We start from the raw sequence: 12,812 nt of genomic DNA on the forward strand, positions 1-12,812 counted from the left end.
ATACTGATTCGCCCCCCTTCTCAGTATTAACCAGATCCTCTAAGATTATCAATTGCATAGGAAGAATAAAGGAGGAAAGGAATTAAAAATTCACTAGGGAGAGAGGGCACAAGAATGTGCAAAGAATTTAAAATCCTTTGACATGACCAAAGTAGGTGCATTTAAGGTTTGGAAGATGGAGGGGACAAACCATTTATGGCAAATGGTTGACTTGCTCCTAATCTTGGGGATTTAAGATTGTGCAAATGATTAGGATAGGCGATTAGATGGGTTAATGAGTGATTAGAGTGCAAGTGAGAAAGTTAGTAGGATGTGACATGAGGAGAGAGAATGAGTGGAAGAATATAAAATTGAGGGATAATGCTAATCCTGGTTCTCGAAGAATTAATTAGGATAAGTGAAGATTAGAAAAAGTGATTTGTAGGAATCACGTGATTAAGTTAATTCATTAGAATTAACTAACCAAGAATAATTTAGAAGAATTAATGATTTGAACAACTTTAGAAGAATGGAAAAATAATTATTTATTGGACTATGGTGATAAAATTAATTAAATTTGATTTAATTAACTTTGTGAAGAATAAGGATAAACATAATTAAATAAATTAATTATGTAGAAATGCTAAATTAATTAAATTAAATATTTAATTAATTTTAAATGTCTACAACAGGTATTGCCAAAATTTTGTCAAATTAAAGAAAGAATTGTTGCATATGTACTTTTCTATTAAAGATTAATACATACTTGAGCCTCTCTTTGATGGTAGAGGTTTTTCCTAAATGATTTTCTTCATGTACACCAAATTTCATGTTTTGAATTACCATGTTTTTTTTACTTGTATTTGTTGCTATACACTTTCACATAACCTTGTAATAGTTAATATAATACCATATTAATAAAATTTAAACTCGCAACACACAGTTTTATAAAAACATTTCCTTAGTAAAATGAGCTTTGCATGTGGTGGATGGCCCTGGGTGGCTAATTTTTTTCAAAATTATTAGCAAAATGACTACAGGAAAGGTTAGGAATCGATTTAGAGATGGTAGAGATCGGGTTAGAGCAAAAGGCAAGCAAGGCAAAGTATAAAATTGGACATAATATATTGTGGGCAGTATACGTAACCACCTAGGGGTAGAAGGTATATATGGCAAAAAGGGAATTTTGAGAATCCTCTTGTGGAGAGAAGGTTTTTGAACCATAACCAACCCTCTTTCCCGAATATAATTCCTCTCTCAGTCCCTTCCTTTATTTCACGACCAAACAATATACGCATTAATCATGGTAAATCGTTCAATAGGTTTTCAAGCCCCAGAGTGCCCTTCAATCCAAATTTTATTCTTAGTTCTAGTCAATGGAAAGATAAATCTCACCCTCCTTGCAAAATTCTTAAAGTTTGGAGAAGGAAAAAGCCCCCTCTACAAACAGTTGATGAAGAAATCCTGACTATGACTAGTGTGGGTAGAAGGGATTGTGATGGAGGCTTTAAAATTTCACTTCCCGAACACTTATTGGAGCCACAAGTTGCTGACCTCCAGAACAGAGCGCTCATTGGTAAGGCTTGGAATTACTATCTTGATTCTTCTAGATTTCAATCTTGGGCTAAGGCGCATTAGAAAGAGCTTGTTGAAGTGTTCTTTATTGATAATGGATCCGGTTTCTTCATTGCCATTTTCTCCTCTAATGAATTCTGTAATGAGGTGTGTAGATTTAAAGGTTGGTTTTTTTAAGGATATGGACTTTATACCATGCTTTGTTCCCCTAACTTTCAATCTAAAGATGATGTTATGAAATGTGCATTTTTTGGGGTTTCTCTCCCTACTCTTCCTCTGAAGTTTAGAGATTTAGATTTGGTTAAAATTTTTGCAAATCAGTTGGGTATTTTCTTAAATCATGATCTCATTCCTTTTGAGGTTATAGATCTTCCCATAAGGGTTTTCCTTTTGTTGGATTTAACAAAGACCTTACCCAAACAATTGTTAATTATCTCTTCTAAGTTTGGGATTTGTTCGCAACTGATCATTATTGCAGATCCTCCCACAGTCATTTTGCAAAGGAATTCTTTGGGGCATTTTACCACTCAATGTCAGGGGGATCATGTTTTATAAGTTTGAGTGTGGGAAGATCACATTTCAGATCCACATCTTTGTAGATTCTCAATATCCAATTGCAATGTTGCTCTTCAAAAATAATCTAATGCAACCTTTGCTCCACCTCAAGGTCCTTGGTAAATTTCAATTATTGTTCCACCTCTAGGTAATGATGCAAATTTAGAGATGGTGCCTTTCACAAAGAAACATGATTTCTCAGGATTCAATAGATATGTCTTTTATTCAAAATATGTTGCTCAAAATGTATCAATGGGGCATTAAGAGAGGTTCAATTTCTATGGGCAAAAAAATTACGAACTGGATTCAATAATTTATAATTCCTACTTCTATATTCTCAGTGGAGAGTTCATTGCTTACGAAAAGGAAAGCCCTATCCTTAGGGTCACATTATTTTGTTTTAGAAGACGACAAAGATTTTATTTTGCATTTTAAAGCAGCCTTCATGAATGGGGATTTGGATCAGATTATTGAGGAGCAAACATTTAAGGCTTGTTGTCAATTTGTAGAAGCACAAGTGGATCAACAGTGGTATATGGAAAAATGTTCAAGGTATATCTCTAATGCATGTTGTAGACACATAAATTTGGATATTAATTAAATAAATATTTAATATTTATTTTTATGTACTAATATTCCTCTATTAATTAAATTCACATTTAATTCATTCATTCAACCCCCATTCTGCTATTTTAATTAAATAAATTACATAAATTTATTTAAATTAAAAATCCCTATCTATAACCCAATTACTAAATAAATCTAATTTATTTAATTTCTCTCATTCCTCTCATTTAAATAAATTTAACATTTATTTAAAAACACAAATCAAATTCCCCTTTTTAAATAAATCAATATTTATTTAAAATCACAACCCACTTGCATTTTCCTACAAATGCAAGTTGAACAAATAAATAGATTTTATCTCTATATAAAATCTTATTTTCTCTCACCCACCAAAACCACTTGCATATCTAACCCTTCTTCTAGACTCTTCTAACCCCTTCTAATTAGCCTAATCCCCCTCTCTAATCATTTGCACATCCCTTAAGAAAGGTCACTTCTCAAAACAACTCAACAGTCTTCAATAACCATTAAAGGATTTGTGCCTCCAACAAGCTAACCTCTAAAGTCTTCTAAAACCATTAAAGGCTCTTACATGACCATAAATGGTTAACTCAAACTCAACCTTTGGTTGGAGACTTTCTCTCTAACTCAACCATCCTTTAACTCATGGGTCTCTTCAAGCATTCATTGCTTTGACCATGGTTATCCCTTTTACTCTTGCACAAGAGTTTGTCCCTTAGATGATAGATTTATCCAATAACCCAACCCACATGAGGTTACCCTCATGTCTCCTCGGGCATTAAATGCTCCTTCCCTCTCCTCTCAATCCATCTCATGTTGACACTTGTCATCATGGGATTGGGTTGAAAGCCATCACATGGATCCTAAACCTATCAATCTTAACCCTTCACAAGATCACTCAATCTTAGCCATTCAATCAATATTTTTCCCTATAAAAGGACCTCATTCCCCAAGAAATTGGAGGCATTAGAGAGCGTTAGAGCATTGTTATTATAGTGGAATTTACATAGATATTAGGAGCTTTCTCATAGCAACCCTTTTACACTTGCATAACATTTGTTTATCATCTACAACCATCTCCATATGGCATACATTGATAGTGCTAAAAGTTGAGAGCTACACTCATTTGAGACTTGGAGAGGGGAGAAACAAGGAAGAAGCGTCAAAAGGCATCATGGAAGCATCTTAGGGAGATTTCTCTTCCTTATCCTCTTTTATCTTGCTTTAATTATATGCTTTTTAATCTTTCTTGATATGTTTGGACTGGTTTTAGTTCTTTGTCTTGGTTTTATGGTTGGAAACTAACATTTTAACTTTTTTTTGCCTTGTCCCCATTTCCTCAACATCACATGCTTATCAATGTGTTCTTCTAGATAGTTTACCCCTATGCCTAGTCAGATACAAGTACTCTCCTTGGCTAGTTTAGAAAGGGCTCATCCATTATTGTTGTTATTAACTGGAGGTGAAAAAATTCAGACACAATTCAAGATAATAGCCCTCAAAACCAAAAGTGCATGGAAGTGCAAGAGTAGTCTTTGCCAGTATTCGGAGGTCAAGGAGATTTGGAGATTTGTCAAAATAATAGCTTCCTAGATCAAGATTGCAGGGATTTACAAGTCCATTCTAATTCTCAAATATCCAAGGTGGTTTCTATTTACCAAACTAGATCTAAAAAGGTCATAAGCCCCAAGAAGTCAAAAGGGAAAGTGGGCAGACCCCCAAAGAATAAAAGAATTTCCAAGAAGGCAAAAGAGAAGGTTAAAACATGGATTTAGTCAACATTGGATGATAAATTTAGTATCAGGAGAGCATCAGGCTCTCTAGGTTACTAATGAAGATTGTAACATGGAATGTGCCCCTAACAAAAGGCACCTCATAAAGTCTCAAATTGAGAGTCATGGGGCACATTATTTTGATTCAGGAAACAAAGTTCACTGAGATATCAAAATTGGAAATACATTACCTCACAATCTTTGGGTGCATCGAGTGGTTTAGCCATCTTATGGAAGGAAGCTAGTGTAAAGCTACAAAGTATTGCAGTAAAATCTAATTTCATTCAAGTTCGGGTTTCCACTAATCAAGTTTCCTTTCATTTGATCTCAATTTATGGGCCCCATTTCAACAATGGGTAAGAAGTATTTGTTGGAAGCTATTTCTCTAACCATGGCATCTTCACTAGATACACCTTTCATTTTAGGTGGAGATTTTAATGCAGTGTAATCTCTAAGGGATAATTCAAGAGGCATAATCCCTCCCCCCCAGGACAATGCAAGATTTCAATGATTTCGTAGCAAATAATGGTCTGAGAGACTGCGCACCTGTTAGGCCCAATATGGAAAGCTGATGTACTGAGAGGGGAGGGGTGAATCAGTACTTCAAAACTTTTCTTCAACAATAACTTTACTGTTATGCATAAACCGAATAGTGCAGTAACATAATATAAAGTTAAAACAAATAGATAACAATCATACATGATTCACTCCATAACACATATAATTTGGTTATGCAGAAACTCTTGGTTAGAGAGAAAAACTGCGGTGGGGATGGCACCCACAACTTCACTACTGCAATAATAAAGGTTGCTCGGTTAGAGCTACATGTTTAGCTATTTTTGATAGCTTACCCTATTAGGAGTATCAAGATCTATTAGATCTACCTTGCTAAAGGATTTTACAACACTTAAACTAAATGTTGCACCTGGTTAGAGGCTTTACAATTTATAGACTTGATTAGAGTCTTTTACCCTGTTAAAGGTTTCTCTTACAACTTCAAAATATTACAATAAAATCATTACAAATATTTGCAACTTTACATCTGGAATGTTATAGCAGATTCTATGTGCTCAGAATAAGATTACCTTGCTTATAACATACCTCGGTAACCCATATAGTAACTCGGTAAACCCTTTTGTTTACTCTGTTCTTTGACTGTTCTCTGAAATCCTTCTCAGTAACCTCTGTGTCTTTGTAATAGTCATAACACTTAGTGCTTTCACATGTCTTGCTTCGTATATTTCTATATCTTCCTTTCTATCATGCTACATGTATATTTCTGATCTTAATCCATGTTGTATAAATAGATCTCTTATATCGGTGATCCATTCATTGCTTCGATCTTACAAACATGTTTTATCAAATGAATAACCATGCAAAATATTTCATTGGTTAGATGACCTCAAAATCATACACAATCTTTAAGTGCAATTTCCAATGTGATAACGGTTAGATGTTCCTCAATCTTGTAACACGTTTTCATATGTATGTCCAGGTTCAATGAATCTGGTAACACATTTCACTCGGTGTATATCAACTCGGTGTGTCATCTTTGCTGCTCGGTAGACATGAAATGATACTCGGCAGATAGCTCGGTGTATACTACGCTCTGAGACTACTTTCTTCTATAACCGACTGGATATTTTGGTAGAGATAACCGACTAGAGTATATAGAATAACTTTGATCTTACAAACATGTTTTACCGAATGAATAACCATGCAAAATATTTCATTGGTTAGATTAACTCAAAATCATACACAATCTTTAAGTGCAATTTCCAATGTGATAACGGTTAGATGTTCCTCAATCTTGTAACACGTTTTCATATGTATGTCCAGGTTCAATGAATCTGGTAACACATTTCACTCGGTGTATATCAACTCGGTGTGTCATCTTTGCTGCTCGGTAAACATGAAATGATACTCGATAGATAGCTCGATGTATACTACGCTCTAAGACTACTTTCTTCTATAACCGACTGGACTGTGCATACCAACTGAATATTTCGGTAGAGATAACCAACTAGAGTATATAGAATAACTTTGAACATAAAACTAATGGCAACTTGATAAGTAGCAACAATCTCCCCTTTTGACATTGGTTGAGATGTTTGACAAAAAACTACTTTCAAAGTTATAACTCAATAATCTATATACTTGCAAAATTTGACTATACTGACAGTATATACAATAGTCAATGAAATAGTAAATCCAGATATACTCCCCTTATCGATATACTGTACAAAACTCTGATTTTACATGCTCAGTGATCTACTCTTGTTCTTTGCTTACTATTCTGTTCACCGCTTGGTTCACTACTCTTGGATACTCTGCTTACTCTGCTCGATATACTCCCCTTGTATACTACACTCCTTTTGCTTGATACTATACTTTGATGCTTTGAATACTATATCACTCCTCTAATACTATATCACTCCCCCTTTTTGACAAACATCAAAACTTAGTTACCATTCGGTGGTGGCAACTGGTCAAAAATGGATTTGTACTTTGTTCGTGCTTCGGTGAGAGCGACAGAGAGTGCATCCTTTACACTATCCATTAAAGAATTATGGGCTTGAATGTCAGTCAATAATGATATTAAGCCATCTAAAGTGCTTCCCTCTTATGTAGTAGATAGGTATGTGGCTTGGTTGATCTGTTCTTGGACGGATGAAAGATGAGGAAGGAATAATGTCTGAAGTGTCATTATGTCCATCCTAATCTTGTGTTCTTCATTTCTTAGGTCCAATTGTTGAGCCACGAGCTGTTGTAGCTTTGTATAGAAATTCTGAACTGAATTGGGCTTTGTGGTCAACTTATTTGAGAGATCGATGATCTCTTTCTCAATTGCTTCTGTTTTATTTTTGATGTCTTTAATGAATAAAGAAAATGTACAAAGTTTCTGAAATAAATAATGAATGTGCTTGAGTTGAGGAGTCAACTCAGCAATAAATTTGACAAGTTTAACTTTGTCAATAGCTATAGCTTTCTGTACCTCTTCTATCATTTTTGCAGTGAGCTCCTTGTCTTTTAGCTTGCTCCAGATGTCTCTATCTTTGTTAGGAGTTCATCCAGTTGAATGTGGATGGCTGCATCTATTGACACTGTAGCTTCAAGTAGCATATCTATTAAGAGTGCTTTCACCTTCTGAAGTACTTTATTTTTCTTTTGAATCACCATTTGCTTCTCTTGTTTGGCCTTTGCTTTTCATAGTTCACCGAAATCAATGATTGCTTGCCCCTTTAATTTGGATATGTCAACATTGGGCAACACTATTGGTTTTGACAAATCAACTTTAAAAGTATTCTTTTTCATCTTCTTTTGTTTACCTTTCACCGATTGAACTAAGACAATGGCTTGTGAGGCTTGATGACCCTTGGTGGGTTGCTCGGTAGAGGCAACACTTTGGTCGGTTTCTTTAGCCTTTGTAGAGTCCTTTGGTGTCTTGGTACTCGGTGTCTCAGTTACAACATTTTTAGTGCTAGAAGGTGCCTGAGACGTCTGTTCTTGAGTAGTACCTTCTCTTGTTGTAGACTTGTGACCTTCGGTGCCTTGATCTGTATCCTGAGGGGTTTCGGTTGAGACAGGTTGATTGACCGGTGGATAAGGCTGAACTTGTTCCAAGACTGATTCACTGGATACAAGTTTTGCATATGCATTGCCTTCTATCATTTCCTATTCCGGTGCCTCTGTATCCATGATATCTTCATCTATTTGAATGGTGTCAACAGGGTCTTGCTCGGTAACATCAGGATCTTGCTTGGTTACATCAACAATTTCAATTGTAGCTTGCTCACCAGCATCCTTGATTTTAAAGATTTCCTGCCACTTTGCTTTTGTCTCATTTTCTGCTTCAATATACAACTGATTCATCAGTTTTAAGGTTCTTTGTTTGATGAGAAACTTTGTGTTGTAGGTAGTCAAATGTTCTTTTATTTTAGCTACCGACATGTCAGGAAAGAGATGTATCGGACTTCTTTCTCTGATCTGTTTCTCTGAGTCCATTACATACTTCCACCTATTGTCAATATGCAAATATAATTCATTTGGAAGTGACTTAGATAGTTCCAATGGAGCCAACCGGAATTTTAGAAGTGTGTAGATGACAACTTCTTCAATTTGTCTTTTTTCATCATTATTTCTGGTTTCATACTTAACATATCTAAATCCTCCAAATCCACCATATTCTTTCATATTAGCACAGAAATTTTCAACACTATGTACATTTACCTTCTTTCTCTTGACAATCTAAAATTTGCTTGCATCCTCAGATTCGATGTCACTAGACTCTTTTGCCAAAATGAGTCTCCGAGTAGTTTTCTTGTAAGTTTTTGTTACCTTAGGAACGGTAACACTCTTTGCTTTCTTACTCGGTGAAGCTACAGATGCTCTAGTGTTAGGTCGCTTTGCTGGTGGAGTCGGTGAGGCCTTTGATGAATCCAGTTTCTTTATTTTCAACACTTTTCCCTTAGGAAATTCGGTGCTCAGTGTTATAGCTGCCTCTTGGGCTTCAGATTCCTCTTCGGTAATGGCTAAAGTGGCTTTGATAGGTGTGGAGGAAGAATCTTCTCCAAATTTCTCTGATAATGCCTTTATCATCTTTGTTGCCTTTCTTGTAGCTTTGGGTACTACAATGCTCATCTTTACTTTTTCCTTCACTTCTTCATAGGTTCCATACCTTAGCTCGATAGCATGCCTTGGTAATGTGAGAAATGCATCAATTTGTTGTTGCGTGATGTCGAAATCAATCTCGTAACCCATAGGTGACAAAGATTGAGTTCTCGGTTCCACAACATTCACATAATAGTAATCAGTGTCTTCTTCAAAACATATGTCATTTTTGTATTTCTCCACTAGCTGGGGTGGAATTCTATACCTGTTATGCATTTTCTCTTGAAATTTGCTGAAGTAATCATCCATAATATCATTGAAATTATCTTTTAGCTTCTTAATGAAGTCATTTATCTGATGGGTGATTGGTCGGTGTAGTTTCCAAACAATTTTACCGACTGATGGAAAGAATTTTTCAAAATAGAAAAACATGCATACAAGTAGTGATCCAAACTTTAGTGTATTAGCCGAGTTGTTCTTCTTCGGCTTCCTGATGGTGTTTAGATTCTCAAACAGGTTTTTCAACAACACCTCACAAAGATCAATTTTCATGCCCTTTTTCACAATTTTGTATGCTAGGTCTACTGCTGCACAGGGTACACTATTTTCCCTTGCCAATTGGAAGAAATAGTAACCTATTACTCTAATGGCAAATTTTCGTTCTGCATCAGTGACATTGTTCAATTTCAATCCTCTGCAATATGATTCCACTCTGGTTGAACTGATCAATTCCTTCTGTGATATCATCTTTTGAGCTCGGGCATGATCATAAATAGGGTAACCAGTAATCAGATGAATGATTTCCTTGGTAATATTAAATGGTTGCTCTTCTAGCCACATGAAGTCATCGTGAACTTTGCTCAGAACAAACTTGACCCACTGGGGTTTGAACACACGGGGATAGGTTAGGGCTTCAGTTAATCCCTTGATCTTAATGTGCTCAAACTTGCTATCCAATCTACCATCTGTGCACAATTCATCATAGGTGTCTTTGATTTCAACATGACCAAGTTCTTCAACATGACATTTGGTGAAGAATCTCACATCCTCGACTAATAACACTCTATTCGGGATGAGTGAAAATGCGGTTTTGTCATCCGATTCAGATGCAACTTTGGGAGTCAAAGAGTATTTTAGTGAGGGCTTTTCAACATTCTTAACAACAATGGGATCTTGGATCTTTGGTGCCATTTGTAGAGATTAGATAAAACTAACTAAAGATCCTTAGGGTTTGAGGATTTCAAACGGTAGATGCTTCACACTTAGCAGATAATGACAACTTGATAAGATCAGTAAACCAGCTTAACAATGCATTGAGATTGATGTAAATACCTTGAATTTGCTTTGTAGAAGGTTTGATCGCCTTTGAATCGATTTGCTCTGCTCTCTCGAAAACTTGGTAAGTGAAAAAATGACCGCGTAAATGCTTTAAATACATAATATGCCTTATTGGGGTCCGTGCAGGTTAGGTCAAAAACATTAAATGCACTCGGTTCCATTAAAAATTCTTCTTTTTTTTTCACTTTAACCGAGTAACCAAACTTCCTTCATTTACCGACTTGATAGGTTTCCTGTATTCACTGACTTGACAGGTTTCCTATAAAGTGCTCCAAAAGACTTTGATAGAATTTCAAACTTACTAATACATCTTTAAGTATGCAGATTTTGAATTAAGTACATAATAGAATAGGAACTATTAAGATTTAACCTTGAGAGAATGCAATCCCTTCATACCTTTACTGATTAATTTGGAATAGGTGCACCTAACTCGGTAGGTAAGGTGCTTTCTTCATTTGACACAATTTCCTTCTTTTTCCAAATCATCTTTAATTTGTCTTTTATTTCTTCAGTGTCTTTTCTAGGTTGATCTCTGTAATCTCCAGCCAAGTGTCCAACTTTGTGACAATGAAAACATGCCATACTAGGATTTCTCCGTGATCTTCGGTTGCTCATCCCAAACCTTACAAAATAGTTGGCACTTATATGTCCATATCTTACACAACATTCACACCATATCCTTGTATTGTAATCCCATGGTACTGCAGAATATTGTCGGTAAGGACCTGTGTGATTTCAATAACCTCTAGCATTTGCTCGGTGTGCAGACCACATATAGTTCTTTTGCTTAAACCAACACTTCTCGGTACTATGTCCATATCTATTGCAGTTTTTACAAAACCCTTTGAATTTTGCCTTTTGATAATTGTTAACACACTTTGTCCTACATTGATTAGATGTGTAACCATATTTATTGCAATTGTAACAATAACCATTGGACTTAGTGACATTCGGTTGCTTACCTTTTCTGATTTGGCACATGTTGGCAGTATGACCTTGATTTCCACAGTAGTTGCAAATAGGCTTCTTTATTTTGATGTTCTTCTTGATTCCAACTTGCTTTGATGATTCTCCTCTCTCGGTGGTATGGATTCCCTTTTCGGTAGAGTCTTTTCCTTTGTAACCGAGTCCTGCATCTTTGTTGGGTCTTCTTGTATTCAGTTGCTCATCCAACATCTTTGATGCTTCATAACTCTTCTGCAGTGTTTCTTTGGATTTCTTCTCTGTTTCGAGTTCATCGGTCAACCTTGATACTTCAAGTTTCAATGTTTGATTCTCATCATCTTTCAGATTTGCTTCATGATGTGCATAACCTAGTTGATCTAACAGGTTTTGTTGAATTCCAGTCAACCTTGTGATTTCATCATCCTTATCTAATACTAAGACTTCAAGTTGTTGTTTCTCTCTTTCTAGATCTCTTACTTTATTCTCGGCTGTCCTCAATGCATCAAGATTTTTAGTCATCTGTGTGCTGAAATGTTCATGTTCTCCTTTCATTGCTTTTAGTTGATCAGCCAGTGCTTTGTTCTTTTCTTTCAATACTCCAATCAATTCTCCAGTCTCTTTAGACATACTGTTCTTAGATGATGTCTCAATTTGTTCCACTAACTCTTGAGAGTCCTGCAAATCATCAGATAATCTTCTTCTCACTTTCAGAGATTTTTGCATTTGCCTTTGCATGTCTGCAATCACTTGATTTGCATGATCCAACTCTTCTTGCAGATACACAATCCTCCGAGATTGTTTATAGCCTTCCATTGATAAGATCTTTCTCTTTAGGCAGTTAAACCCTTTTCCAAGATTGAAGCTCTGATACCAATTGTTAGGCCCAATATGGAAAGCTAATGTACTGAGAGGGGAGGGGTGAATCAGCACTTCAAAACTTTTCTTCAATAATAACTTTACTGTTATGCATAAACAGAATAGTGCAGTAACATAATATAAAGCTAAAACAAGTAGATAATAATCATACATGATTCACTCCATAACACATATATTTTGGTTACGCATAAACTCTTGGTTAGAGAGAAAAACTGCAGTGGGGATGACACACACAACTTCACTACTGCAATAATAAAGGTTGCTCGGTTAGAGCTACATGTTTAGCTATTTCTGATAGCTTACCCAGTTAGGAGTATCAAGATCTGTTAGATCTACCTTGCTAAAGGATTTTACAACACTTCAACTAAATGTTGCACCTAGTTAGAGGCTTTACAATTTATAGACTTGATTAGAGTCTTTTACCCTGTTAAAGGTTTCTCTTACAACTTCAAAATATTACAATAAAATCATTACAAATATCTGCAACTTTACATCTGGAATGCTATAGCAGATTCTATGTGCTCAGAATAAGATTACCTTGCTTATAGCATACCTCAGTAACCCATATAGTAA

Source organism: Cryptomeria japonica, chromosome 8 (assembly GCF_030272615.1).
Source record: "Cryptomeria japonica chromosome 8, Sugi_1.0, whole genome shotgun sequence".
In the NCBI taxonomy this organism is placed as follows: domain Eukaryota; kingdom Viridiplantae; phylum Streptophyta; class Pinopsida; order Cupressales; family Cupressaceae; genus Cryptomeria; species Cryptomeria japonica.